The 12,464-nt window shown below is 39.5% G+C and overlaps 1 long non-coding RNA gene across 2 annotated transcripts; it reads right to left on the bottom strand.

Annotated features, from left to right (window-relative positions):
- Positions 1-600: 600 nt before the first annotated feature.
- LOC146689404 (uncharacterized) lies at positions 601-3,676 on the bottom strand. Of its 2 annotated transcripts, XR_014916094.1 has the most exons (5): positions 3,391-3,676; positions 2,913-2,976; positions 2,402-2,554; positions 1,947-2,037; positions 601-1,352 (listed from the first exon to the last, which is right to left on the bottom strand). It is a non-coding gene; the product is annotated as an uncharacterized LOC146689404 (long non-coding RNA). The 2 variants fall into 2 exon arrangements; XR_014916093.1 differs by having other exon boundaries at positions 2,913-3,676.
- Between the last annotated feature and the right edge of the window lie 8,788 nt (positions 3,677-12,464).

Below are 12,464 nucleotides of genomic sequence, written 5' to 3' on the forward strand. Positions count from 1 at the left end.
GACTTAAACATGTTTTGATGAAGTAATTTGAGCTCTTGGAATATTTTAATCCTTCACAATTTTCTCACGTTATCCCAACACGATTCAATAACTTTTACCCAATACTACTTGGTCACTTAAATACTACATGTTATCTTCAAATTACATTTTGCTATTATATTCTAGTATCAAATACACAATTTTCAAATGGAGGCCTTATAACAGATTGTATTGTTCTCTTCCAAGATGGTTGCTGGCATCCACCAGTAACCTTTCAAAACAACATGTCTAATTTCACTGCAGTAGGTAAAGAATTAAACTGACATTACTCCTCTACTGAATCTATATAAATCAACAGTTAAATAATGTCAGTTCTTCCGTGTTCTCTGGAATCAATCACAGCAAAGAAATTGGACTGTTTCTTTTGAAAAATGTTGGGAAAGAACAATACAAAACATTCTATTTAAGGCCTCTAACGTCAAGATTCAGTTAAACAACAATTATGACTAAACAATTTGAGGTAATGTTAGTTTCCATTAACATTAAATTAGGTTACTGAATTGGCAAACACCTTCCTATTAACACTACCCATTTTACCCCAATAACTAAAGAAATTAGCACTTGCAGGTCAAAACCTTTATTCAAGAGACGCAAAAATAACATTGATACAGTGACTGTCAAAAATTACAGCACTGATCATACTGTGACATCTTGGTTCAAAACAGCACACTTAGAAATATTCAACGTTCTTTACTTCAACTGAATGAAACTGAAAATACCATTTCACACGACCCATATGGGATATTTAGACTGTATAACTGTTCACGCTACATCTCTTCACTAGTAAAAGAAAGAAAAAATACAAAGAGAAATTTAAAAATGCTGCCAAACAGACAAACAGAACTTGTACAGAGCAAAAGGAAAAACAAACAACAACAAAAAACGGCTCGTCCTCATGGCAGTTGCAGAGTATATAAAAATGAACCCTGCGATCCGTTCCTGGAATTGAGCTTCAAAAATGCAGCAGAACAAGTGTGAGATTTAAATGTCCTCTCACCTAGAGCTGGTCACCTCACATGCATAACAGTGAGCTTCGTTGCAGGAGCAGTTTTGTCTTAGTTGTGAGCTTTTCTTGAGAGCTGAGTTGCATCCAACTCCATTACCACCCATTGAATCACCTCAAAAGTGTAGCAGAGTTGTGATGGGTAACTCATGTTGAAGGAATAAAAAAGGTCCAAACAGCATGGCTACTGCAAAGGTCACGTTATCCAGATCTTGAAGAACAACATCAGAAAAGTCATTGCCTGCCGCATCCTCTGGAGACAGATGTTCATTGTGGTTTTCTCAATCTGTGCAGTGGCCTCAGTCAAGTCCTGGTTAAACACAAAACATTTCTTTAAGATTCCTTTTTAAACTCATCTCTTTTTAATCTACCAGTTCTAATGTTAGAGTAATTTAAACCAATGCAAGCAACATAGTAAATAGCTATAGCCAAAGAGTGGCCTGCCATGCTGCCATTCATGGTCTAACAGAGTTTCTAAGAGAGGGTGAAAAACATAATAATTTCAAATGCTTTACATTAGTTTTTGTTAGAAAGACACCGGCCCATCAGAAATCCAGGCTATGTCACTCAGAAGATGTTAGAATTTAGACTTTCAGCCCCACAATTTGGTTAGCTGTTGGTCAGTTGGTCACTTTTTCAAACAAAAGCTAATATAAATATTGGTGGGATTTTCCTTTGTTCATTAGAATGACAAATTTAAAGTTTTTTCACACTGATGTGACCCCTAATACAGGGGTGGGGATGGGGCCTCAAGGGCCGGCGGCCGAGTTCACTACCAGGCCTCATGTGAACTTCAAATTATTAAAGAGGACTACTGGTCCTAACCAGTCCAATGAGGATCAAGTGGATAACTAAATGCATTTTTAAATGTTGCAAATCCACAATCTACTCATAAAACACTCACCATGAACTCCTGCACCAAGATGTTGCAATTGTCTTTCACACAGATGCGGAGCACTTTGATGAGGGACTCCGAGCATTAATGTCATCCTTGACTATTATAACAAAGAAAACAGAGATTTGTGAACTTTTCAGTAGCACAGAAGAAAATGATCCCAGACAAAAACTCTTGACTTTTTAAACCAGTCAACATGCAACACCAGCATCTACAAAGCAATATCAAAAGTTCCTGTTTGACATCAACTTTATGGATATATAGTTTCCAGAACATTTATTTTTAAAAAAAGAATTTTTTCTCAGTGGGCCAGTAAATGCATGACGAAAATTATGGCATCCTTTTAGTGGAATCATTACTCACAGGTAATAGTTGACTGTTTCAATGGATGTAGCATAAAAATCTTTTACTGACCTAATGCAATACATATACACTTTGTAGTTAAAGAATTTTAAAGTTCTTACTGTCATTATGGCAGCTACATCCTTTAGCTTTGTGCCCTGTTCCCCTGATCACTTTGCAAACACTTTCAGCAGACTGTCAGAGAAAAACTCAGCTCCGTCAGAAACCTTGACTGTAAAGGCATGGTTGGGATGCACTGGAATGCTGCATTTTATCTGAAATGACATAAAATTATTTTGAAATAACAGCAGGCACTGTGCTTGGTTAATCAGTAATGTTTTGTTGAATAAAAACTGTGTTTCCAGATCTTATGGGATTAAAAAAAATCCAAAGATGTTTGTTTCTGATTTGCAACCCAACAACCCACAAGTTACAACCTCATTTCAGTTCAAGTGTGCATTAATGCGAGTCCAGTAATCACCTTTCTGGCAATACATACAGGTATAAGTTAAACCTATGGCAGATTTTGGATCTCTCAGTTGTATTAATAGGGTGAGTATGCATGCACCTAATAATTATAAAAAACCTATTATAATTAAGTTACAGAAACGAAAATAGAATATACTTTCTTACCATAACACCTTGAACCCACAATCCATCAGCTGACTCCTGGTGAAATGCAGAATAGAGGTCATCTCTCAATGTGCAGCAAAAAAAACAAAAACAAAAGGACAGCAGGTGAGGGCAGGAGGGGTAGGGATGTAAGCTAGCATAATGCCGCTGATGATATTAGCTAAAGCTGTTCAATGTCCAAAATCTCACTAACACCACGGTGCAGTAAATACACAATGTAACTGAAGAGTCAGTTGACAAATCTATTCACACAGAAAACCAAATTATGTTATGAGTGCCTCGTAATTAGGTTTAATGTGATATTACGGCTCTTGTGCCAAAGACAAATTCAAATGAAAAAGCGCCAATTCTTTGACAACAGATAAAACAGCAAATAAGCTAACGGCTCTTTTTTAGCATGTTACATGGCGACACTCTAGACGTTTAACTACATTTGGCTGAAATATGGTAAATATTAATTCAAAAAATCAAGACATACCAAAAACGTAGAGTTGGCTGCTCGACTTGACTGAGATGGATGCCTTTTTTAAACCACGATCCAAAGCCCGCGAGATGAAATCACGCGTGGTTTCACGAGATTTAACGTTGCTATCTTATTGACTTACTTCACCTGAACATGATATGAACAATTTAATACACCCTTTCTGCATATCATGTAGTTTTTACACTATATAGTTACATTTAACTTTAAAACATGAGGCAATTGTGTTAAATGCATGCAAGATGCTTACATAAATCCAAGAGATGGCCAGTCCCTTTTTTTCAGTGTGTACCCAAATTAGTCCCTCAGTTTCAACAAATGTATTTTTTTTAAAAAGAAATGCACATGAAACTGATTTTTTATTGAATTTCCTCTTTCAACGTGTGTGCGTCAATTGCTGTAAAAAGTGTGTATATTTCTATGCATAGAAAACCACATACATTGAAGGTCATGAAGGAAGAAAATACTTCCACTACTTTCAAATGCAAAATACTAACCACAGTACTTCCACAACTGCAGTGAACTCTGTCCAATAAAATCTTTATAGAATTCCAACATTTTCTATATGAATCGTTAACAAAAAGGGAGTTTGTCCTATAAATACTGGTACTGTGTTTTCATCAGCTACTTCATTAAATAGGACTGGCTTATAATGTCATTTCCTTGGCCTCAAAATATGAAACATTTTAAATAAAAACAGAAACTTATCGCTAACTAGCCAACTCCATCTAAAAACTAAACGGAAACAAAATGAAAGTGAAATCATAATTAGAAATAAAAGTGACCGTGAACGACCATGAAGTTTGCGAAATGTTTGCATAATAATTGTGGTTCACATGAGGAGAAGGAAAGAGAATTTTAGCGATTTAGCAAAAGACCATCTTCAATATTTAAGTTCTTGCACACACACATGCATCCGCACAAACATGGCAAACCCTGATCTTCTTGTGCTTGATGTAGGAATTGACGTTTTTCCCTAAGACCCTCTCTCTAATCTGGCTGATTTGATAAGGAATCTCATTCTCCTTTGCGAAGCCACGCTGAGGGACCATCCGACAGATCTGACTCCACTGCATACTGCCCTGTCAATGCTATCTCCCATTGCTCATGGCAACCAGACAGGAAATAGAGCCGGACACTGGGGGAGGGAGCGGTGCTGTTGTAGCCATTGCTGCTGCAACACTGGCCCCTCCGGGACCCTCTCTGGGAAGGGGTCTGTGAGACCGAAGACGATCGATTCTTATCGACAAAGGTGGTAATTACATTTCATTAGCTTTCAGCGCTAATCCACATGGCCCTGCTGGGGATGAAGCGAGAGACAAAGAGAAAGAGAGAAAGAAAAGAATAATGAAAGGTAAAAAAATAGGAGCAAGACAATGATGTCATAAGGTTTAATCACCGGTTGTTTCAAAATGTGTTAAGATGTTCATGCAATTAAAAGTCGTACAATCCAAATTTACTAGTTTTGAGGATTAGTTCTCCAGGTTTCTGGAAGGACATTCAAAGCTCTTCTTTGGATGTTGGCTTCTCTATTACTCTGTTCTCTGTCAAGATGATTTGCTTCAATAATCTTAAATGGTAAATGGCCTGTATTTATACCCTCTGACCACCACCAGTAGACAACGGGTGAAGTGTCTTGCCCAAGGACACAACAACGAGACTGTCCAAGCTGGGGCTCGAACCGGAAACCTTCCGATTACAAGGCGAACTCCCAACTCTTGAGCCACGATCGAACCTGGGGAGGATTGGCCTCCCCAGGTTCAGCTCTGGGGAGGCCAATCCATGGCTGATACTGTTCAACTGTGTTTATCCTTAAGAATGGCTTCCTGACAGCCACCATTCCAATGAGACCATCTAAAGAGGCTTCGGTGAACAGCAGATGGAAAGCCAAGAGCTGGGGGAGTGACACTCTAGGCAACTCTCAACCACAAAACACAAGTGTAGGCCAATCTTTTGGACTTTCATCACTTTCATCTCTGGTTATTTTTGTTTTCATTTTCCGTATGATTGGGTGTAGGAACCAAAACTACTAAAGATCATGGTTTTACCAAATGCACTCTGTCGCAACATTTGCTTTGAGGGGTTTATGTGCACCTTTTACAACAGCTAGATGCCTTCCACTTAATCTGTAATTGCACTCTACTTATCCTTGAATGGTTAACAAAAGCCCACCAAGATTGCTAGAAGGTAAAAGAGATTGCGAACTGATAACATGTATTTGACTGATAACAAGTGATAGTGGCCTTTCACTGGGCAGATAATAGAAACGCGTGCTCTAGTTGAGTCGCCAAGTGGATTGGCATGCAAGTTATGCAGGTATTTAGTAGAAGGACAAGGGATCTTGTCGGGGCCCACATGGATTGAGGTCAGCTCTTCCAGGACTTGACTTATTAAAACCTTTAAAAACAGAAATATAATGAAGGGAAACCTTCTCAGTCATTTTAATGTACTGAATTATGCAGCTCTGTGGAGTATTAATTTCCAAAGTCTGCATATTAACTTCAAGCTTCTTAAATTTAGCTGTTGCAGGCTTGACTGACAAAATTTTGACATTTGAGAATGCACTTTAAAAAAAAAAAAGTCGATCTGAACCAATTAAATTTGAAATCTGCTCTCAGAGGTTGGTGGTCATGTCTCCTGTCATCTTGGCTTGCTGTGTCTGCTTTTTTGTTTTATTTGTGTTTTTTTAAGACTTCTCAACCTGTAGGAGTACAGAAGATGGTTAGCTCCACTGCACTTAACCCTTGGACTAAATATTCTACCATACAGAATTAAATACTAATTCATCTTCTTTTTCCTATCTCCTGTACATCCTCCCTCCCTCCTCTTCTTTTCTCTTATCCCCTCTTCACTTTTTCTCAACCCCTGAGGAGCATGTCAAAATGTTAATTTCCCTTAAATTACTAGCCATTACAGCGCAGATATGGGCAGTGAGGAAGAAAAAGAGTTATTTCTCTGTAAAGGTGAAGTAGTGAAAGAGCTGTAAGTGATTTTTCTTTTCCTCCAGTGTCCTCTTAGATAAAGCTTGTTTTTTCTGCTGCATTCATTTTTTAAAAATTTCGCTCATTAGCAGGAAGCTAGGTAATAAGTTCAAGAGCATCGGCAAGCTTTTAATTAACATGCCTGCCCGTGCAGGATGAGCTGTGGAAATAAATTCATTCATCAGCCCAACAAAGAATTTGTGATCTCTCAATCACTACAAACATGGCTCACTCACTCAAGGTTGTGGCTTTTCTTTGGTGAGCACTTTCAAAGCAATTAGTGTTGCTTTTTCAGAAGGATAACTGATGACATTTTCTCTTGGTCAAAGTTGAACTGCTCAGCTTGTTGACAGATGCATATATTAGACTTAAAGATATTCAGAGAATGCTCGGACTAAAGTGTTTTTGATTCTTTTAAATTGAAGATTTAAAACAATTACATTATTAAAACTCTAGATTGCATAGTTTGAATTCCTGGACCAATTTTCTCATTTCATTTTGCAATTTTATGGTCGCAGTACTTAAAGGACAACATTATGTCAAATCAAGCTATTCCCAGTACAGTTTTAAATGAACCATAGCCAACATCATGATTTGGTATCAGAGAAAAACAAACTAAAATATTTCTTTTATTCAAAAGCTAGAAACCTTCAGTGATATATCATCCATCTGAGTTCACCTCCAAATGTTTTCGGCAGATTTTATGCCTTAGCTGAAAGAGTTTGAACTTGACCTCATTTTTTCCCCCATACAGGACCTTTTGAGGGTTTGCAGCAGTTTCTCTTTTTCTTACAGTGGCTAGTAATCACGCAATACCACACATGCTCGGTGTACAACGGTGAGGGCCAAACTGCTTCTAAGCACATTACCACCACCATCTGGGAGTAGTAATGTCCATCCATCTTATCCAGTTCAGGGTTGCACGAGCACTGGAGCCTGTCCCAGTTGTCATAGCATGAAATCCGGAGTACACTCTGGACAGGGCGCCAGTCTGTCGCAGGGAGAGAGACAGACATTCCTACCTATGGGAAATTTTGGATTACCACTTAATCTAATCCACGCATGTGTTTAGACTGTGGGAGGCAGCGGGAGTACCAGGACTTCACACTGAAAGGCCTCCTCTGGCTAGTGCATCTGAACCCAGGACCTTCTTGCTGTGAGAAATTTGCAGTGCTAACCATTGCCTAGTAATACTGTAATTTCTTTTTCCTTCTTTTTTGCCAATTTATTGAAATATTCTAAAATCATGACTATCCCTATATGCGTTGCTTGGGTCTAGTGGCCTAATACAGACAGTACCCATATGTGACTATGGTCACACTGCAGACCAAAGTGGCTCTGGCCTGAGTTTATTTTTTTCTCCACAAGAGCACAAATCAAAAGAAAGCTGATCATATATGATCTTTTGTATATAATGACATTTCTTTGATAATATCAGCGATTCCTCAAACATTTCGATTCAACTGCTCCTACATCCAGCTCTGTATCAGCAGACTGTAAACATGCACACAGAACTGGATGTCATTGCTCTGCAAAGGGAAGAAGAAAAAAAAACAAACATTATCGATAGACTGTCTTATTATTGTTATCTAGTAAAAATGTTACTAACATCTACTGCAGATCTCAGAAATTAAACTGCTTATGACTTCAGTGGCCTCTGTGTTTACAGTACTACAGCATGCTACGTGGAACATATTCTTCTTTTGCATACAAGTGTTAGTTCAGAACTGGACTAGATTACAGTGAAATCTGATACTGGCAACAGTTAAAGAAAAATCTGAAAAGCCTAAACCAAAAAACATGACAGTATTTTACCACCCCATCAGCATCTGATTAGTTACAAGCTGTTATTATTTAAACTGAAACTAGCATCTGGATTTCTATCTAGCAATAGAAACTGTAGGAAAAAAAAATCTCAATCACTCCTCCTGATGTCAGGAAGTCCACCAGTGCTCACGTTTAGGAATGCATAGAAATATGGAGCATACGCTTAAACAGGAAGGAATTCTAAATGTAAACTGGATTTGCAAACAAAGAAAGTAAACTACTCAGCATGCGTTAGGGGAGGAGTGATAAGGATTACTCACCTGGATCACTGCAGCCTGTGCTTGGGATCTTTAGTTGCTTACGTTATGTGTGGCTGTGCGTCACCTGCCAGCTCACCTAAACTGCATTTCAATGGGAGACATGGTTCAAACAGGATCCCGGGTAGGAGGTGTTTGCTGGAGCATTTGGCAGAAAGCAGGGGGGGACTGGATGTTGATGGCTTTGGGGAAGAGGTGGTGGTGGTGGTGGTGGGGGCTGGGGGGGGGGTCACAGGAAAATGACAGATCTGGTGTAGGTGGTGGCTAGCACATCAGAACGCAAACTGCCATCCAATCAGCTTCAAGAGACAGGAGTGTGGGAGGATAATTACAAGTATTTCTGTCAGAGGCATCACGTTGCCATTGATGCACTGGGGTGAAACCAAGAGCGATGTAAGAAGGCGAGTGGGCGAGTTATAAAGACAGGAGAGACATGAGAGGTTGGATTACTAAGAGCAATTAATTAAAGTGTGTTTTTGTCCTTTTATGTTCTTTATTTGCTCAGTGCCGGCATTATATACTCAGAAACAAATAGCATCATTTTTATCTGACTTTTCTCCAATATGTGATGGAAACAGAGGATGAAATAAAAATTTGTACTTTGATGTTAAAAAAACAAACAAAAAACAAAAACAAAACAAGGCAAAAGAGAAGGAATTGGTGTGCTGCTAACATTTTTTGTTTCGCCTGAACAAAGAACGGCAGAACTTACAGACTAAATTGCAGAAAAGCTTCCGTATGCATCTGTGTATTAATGGAGTTGAATACAGCATGTGAGTGCTGGCACTCATGTGTGTGGGTGCTGATGATGTAGCATGGAAAAGCCCTGAAATAGCCACCCCAAGCTAACAGTGTCACTCTCCCACACAGACGAACCACTAGACTCCATCAGTGTTACTACTCATCGTGATTAAACTAACACATGCCATTACTGGACAGACAGGTTTTTATTTTTGTCAAGAGTTTCAAAAAGGCACCGCACATCGTCAGCGGCATAAATAATTTGATAGCACAAAAAATGGAGACCTTCCATTGACAAAATGGTCCCAACCTCAACCCCCCCAATGCTGATTCATATGAGGCCCAAGTTGTTAGTGGTGTTTAAACATAATCCTGACCTTACTCTGTCAGAATGTAGACATTTTTTATTTGGTCTTGCAAATCTTAGCGAAAAACATATTAAAACAGAAATGCACCAGAAAGTGCTTTTGCTTGTCTCCAACATATGGGGTCATGATTGGTGTCTGGGGCAACAAGTCAGGGTCACCACCAGTCGTACTTGCCAAACTTGAGACCTCAGAATGAGGGAGACATTCAAAGGGGGGGGGGGTAGGTATACATATACATATACATATAAACACATATACAAAAAACTTGAACATTACACAGTTTATTTATTTAAAATGATTTATTTAAAATAAGTTAAATGTCACCGTTATTACTGTCCCCCAGCCGGGGCTGTCCAAATTCAGAGGCTGCATCAACCCAAGGACCCGGCCTTCGTGGTCTAAGTGGGCCGGATCCTCCGACAGCCGGGTAGGCCAGAAGTGAGCGACTGTGATGGCCTTCAGAATTACGTCACAAGCTCTCTCGGTGGAGTGAAACTCTGCCATCTGCTCCTTGCTATCTAATCCCGAGGGATTAATAAAGTTTTAATTAATCTAATCTAATCTAATAACTTTAATCTCAGCCAAACCGATTTACTCAGGAACAAATAAAACACTGAAAAAAGTCAAACAATAACAAAGAAAACTGGGGTTGCAATACACAAACTAGCAACAAGTAACAAATGATATGCCATCAACTCACAGGATGGACAAGTCAAATCGACTGTACACATCAAAAAGACACTGACAAGCATCCATCATATGAATGTTTTTAAGCAAGTGATTTCTAAAAATCCAGACATTTCCTTCAGAAGTCAGAATAGTTAAAAACCATAGCTAAAAGATTTAATGTTACAATTTACACTCGTGTTCCTATTAATATTGTTACTGTTGCAGGTTGTGATCAGTGGAATCAGATCATGGATCCAAGCAGCAGAAACCTGCCTCCAAAACTTGTCTGCCCTCAAGCTGACAGAAAGAGGAGTGCCGTCATCTGAGATTGGTTCAGATTGACGGGTCCTCTACATCAAGAGGAACATGGTGAGGTGGTTCAGGCATCTGACTAGGATGCCTCCTGGGCACCTCCTGATGAGGTGTTTTGGGTACGTCCACTAGGGAGGAGACCCTCTGGTCTGACCCAGGACACCCTGGAGAGATTATGTTTCTTGGCTGCTTCTTCAGGAATGCCTTGTATATCCCCTGGAGACATGAGCTGGGGAGAGGGGGGATCTGGCAATTTCTGCTTACAAATGCTACACGAACACACACAGACCCAGATAAGCAGCAGGAGATGGATGGGCACTTAAGGTTGCTTTAACAGCAATGCATTTCCTTGATTAAAAAGTCCAATATTTTAATCACAGAACATTTTCTATACTCTTTATAAAACACTTTGGCGATAACTGAAAGGTGAAAAGTACATGTAAGCCCAAAAAATAAAACACGAATCCTCTTACTGTCTGTTACACCCCTGAAAGCAAAGTGGTGGATGAATCATGGGCCATAGGAGAAATTTTGATTTAACCTATTATGAGGTAAATGTTTACTGCACATTGCAATCGCTATGGAGTAATGACAACATCAGCGTTTAGATTGGCTGTCTATAACCCTCAATATAACTATATTGTATGTCAATCATCCATCCCCTGGGAAAAATCAAGGCTTGAATGTGCTACCAACACACAAAGAAAAAAAAAGATGGCTTTTGTTTTCCCAGTAGTAATAGTTAGCTTTCTTCTGGAAGCTGATGAAGTGGATGCCAAAACATCTTTAGTAAAAAGAGTTTCCTTGTAAGAGGAGGCAAACAAGGACAGTGAAGTAGCCTAAAAGAAAGAAAAAAGACCTTGGATAAACAGACATTGATGGAAGTATCTCTGGGATGTGATAAGATACAAAAAACACCATTCATTTGGTATCATTTCTACTAGATAAGTAAGGAAACAAAATCCTACCAACTTATCAGACTAATATGCACCATTGTACCATTTAAACTGAGATGAACATATCTTCTCCTTTGTGCTGCTTCTTTTAGCAGATGATCTGCCTCCTCACCCCACCGTTAGCATCCTCCTCTGTTGCACCAACTCTGTGCAGATCCTCCTTCACTACATTCATAAAGGTGCCTTCCTCTTTTCCTCCCGCCTGGCACCTCCATATTCAACATCCTTTGTCCAATATATCCACTATCCCTCCTCTGCACATGCCCAAACATCGCCTCTCTAACCTCATCTCCAAACCTGAGCTGTCCCTCTGATGTATTCATTTCTAATCTTGTCCATTCTGGTCCGTCACAATGGAAATCTTAACGTCTTCATTTCTGCGTCCTGTTTTATGTTAGTGATTTTGTCCCCAAACCATCCATCATAGCAGGTCTTACTACCGTCTTGTAGACCTTCCCTTTCAAATCACGACTGACACTTGTCTCCGCCCACTCCACCCTCCCTGCGCTCTCCTCTTCATGTCTCGTGTGTGCTGTCAGTTGCTTTGGATGGCTGACCCCAGATATTTAAGCTCATCTACCTTCAACACCCCCCCGCCACCCCCACACACATGCATTCTGTCTCGTCTCTCCAGAGCATGTCTCCACTTCTTAGGTTCTCCTCCACCTGCTCCCTTTTCTCACTGCAGATCAACATGTCATTTGTGAACATCATAGTCCATGGAGACTCGTGCATGACCTCATCAAGCTGACGATACATGGTCATGTTTTTACAGGTGAAGATTGTTGATAGATTTTCTTTCTCAGTTGAGACATGTGGGGTTTATTAATGCTGATTATTTTCGTCCAGAAACCGTTGCTTTCTGACATTTTTTAAAGGTATTTCACATTTAACAAACTGAATATGGGATGTTGGAGAAAAATATTTGTTTTCCTTAAAAGACCTTTCAGTAAATATTAG

Source organism: Copadichromis virginalis, linkage group LG17, assembly GCF_057382275.1.
Source record: "Copadichromis virginalis isolate Kocher_CV1m ecotype Utaka linkage group LG17, C_Virginalis_male_GT1.1, whole genome shotgun sequence".
Classification (NCBI taxonomy): Eukaryota; Metazoa; Chordata; class Actinopteri; order Cichliformes; family Cichlidae; genus Copadichromis; species Copadichromis virginalis.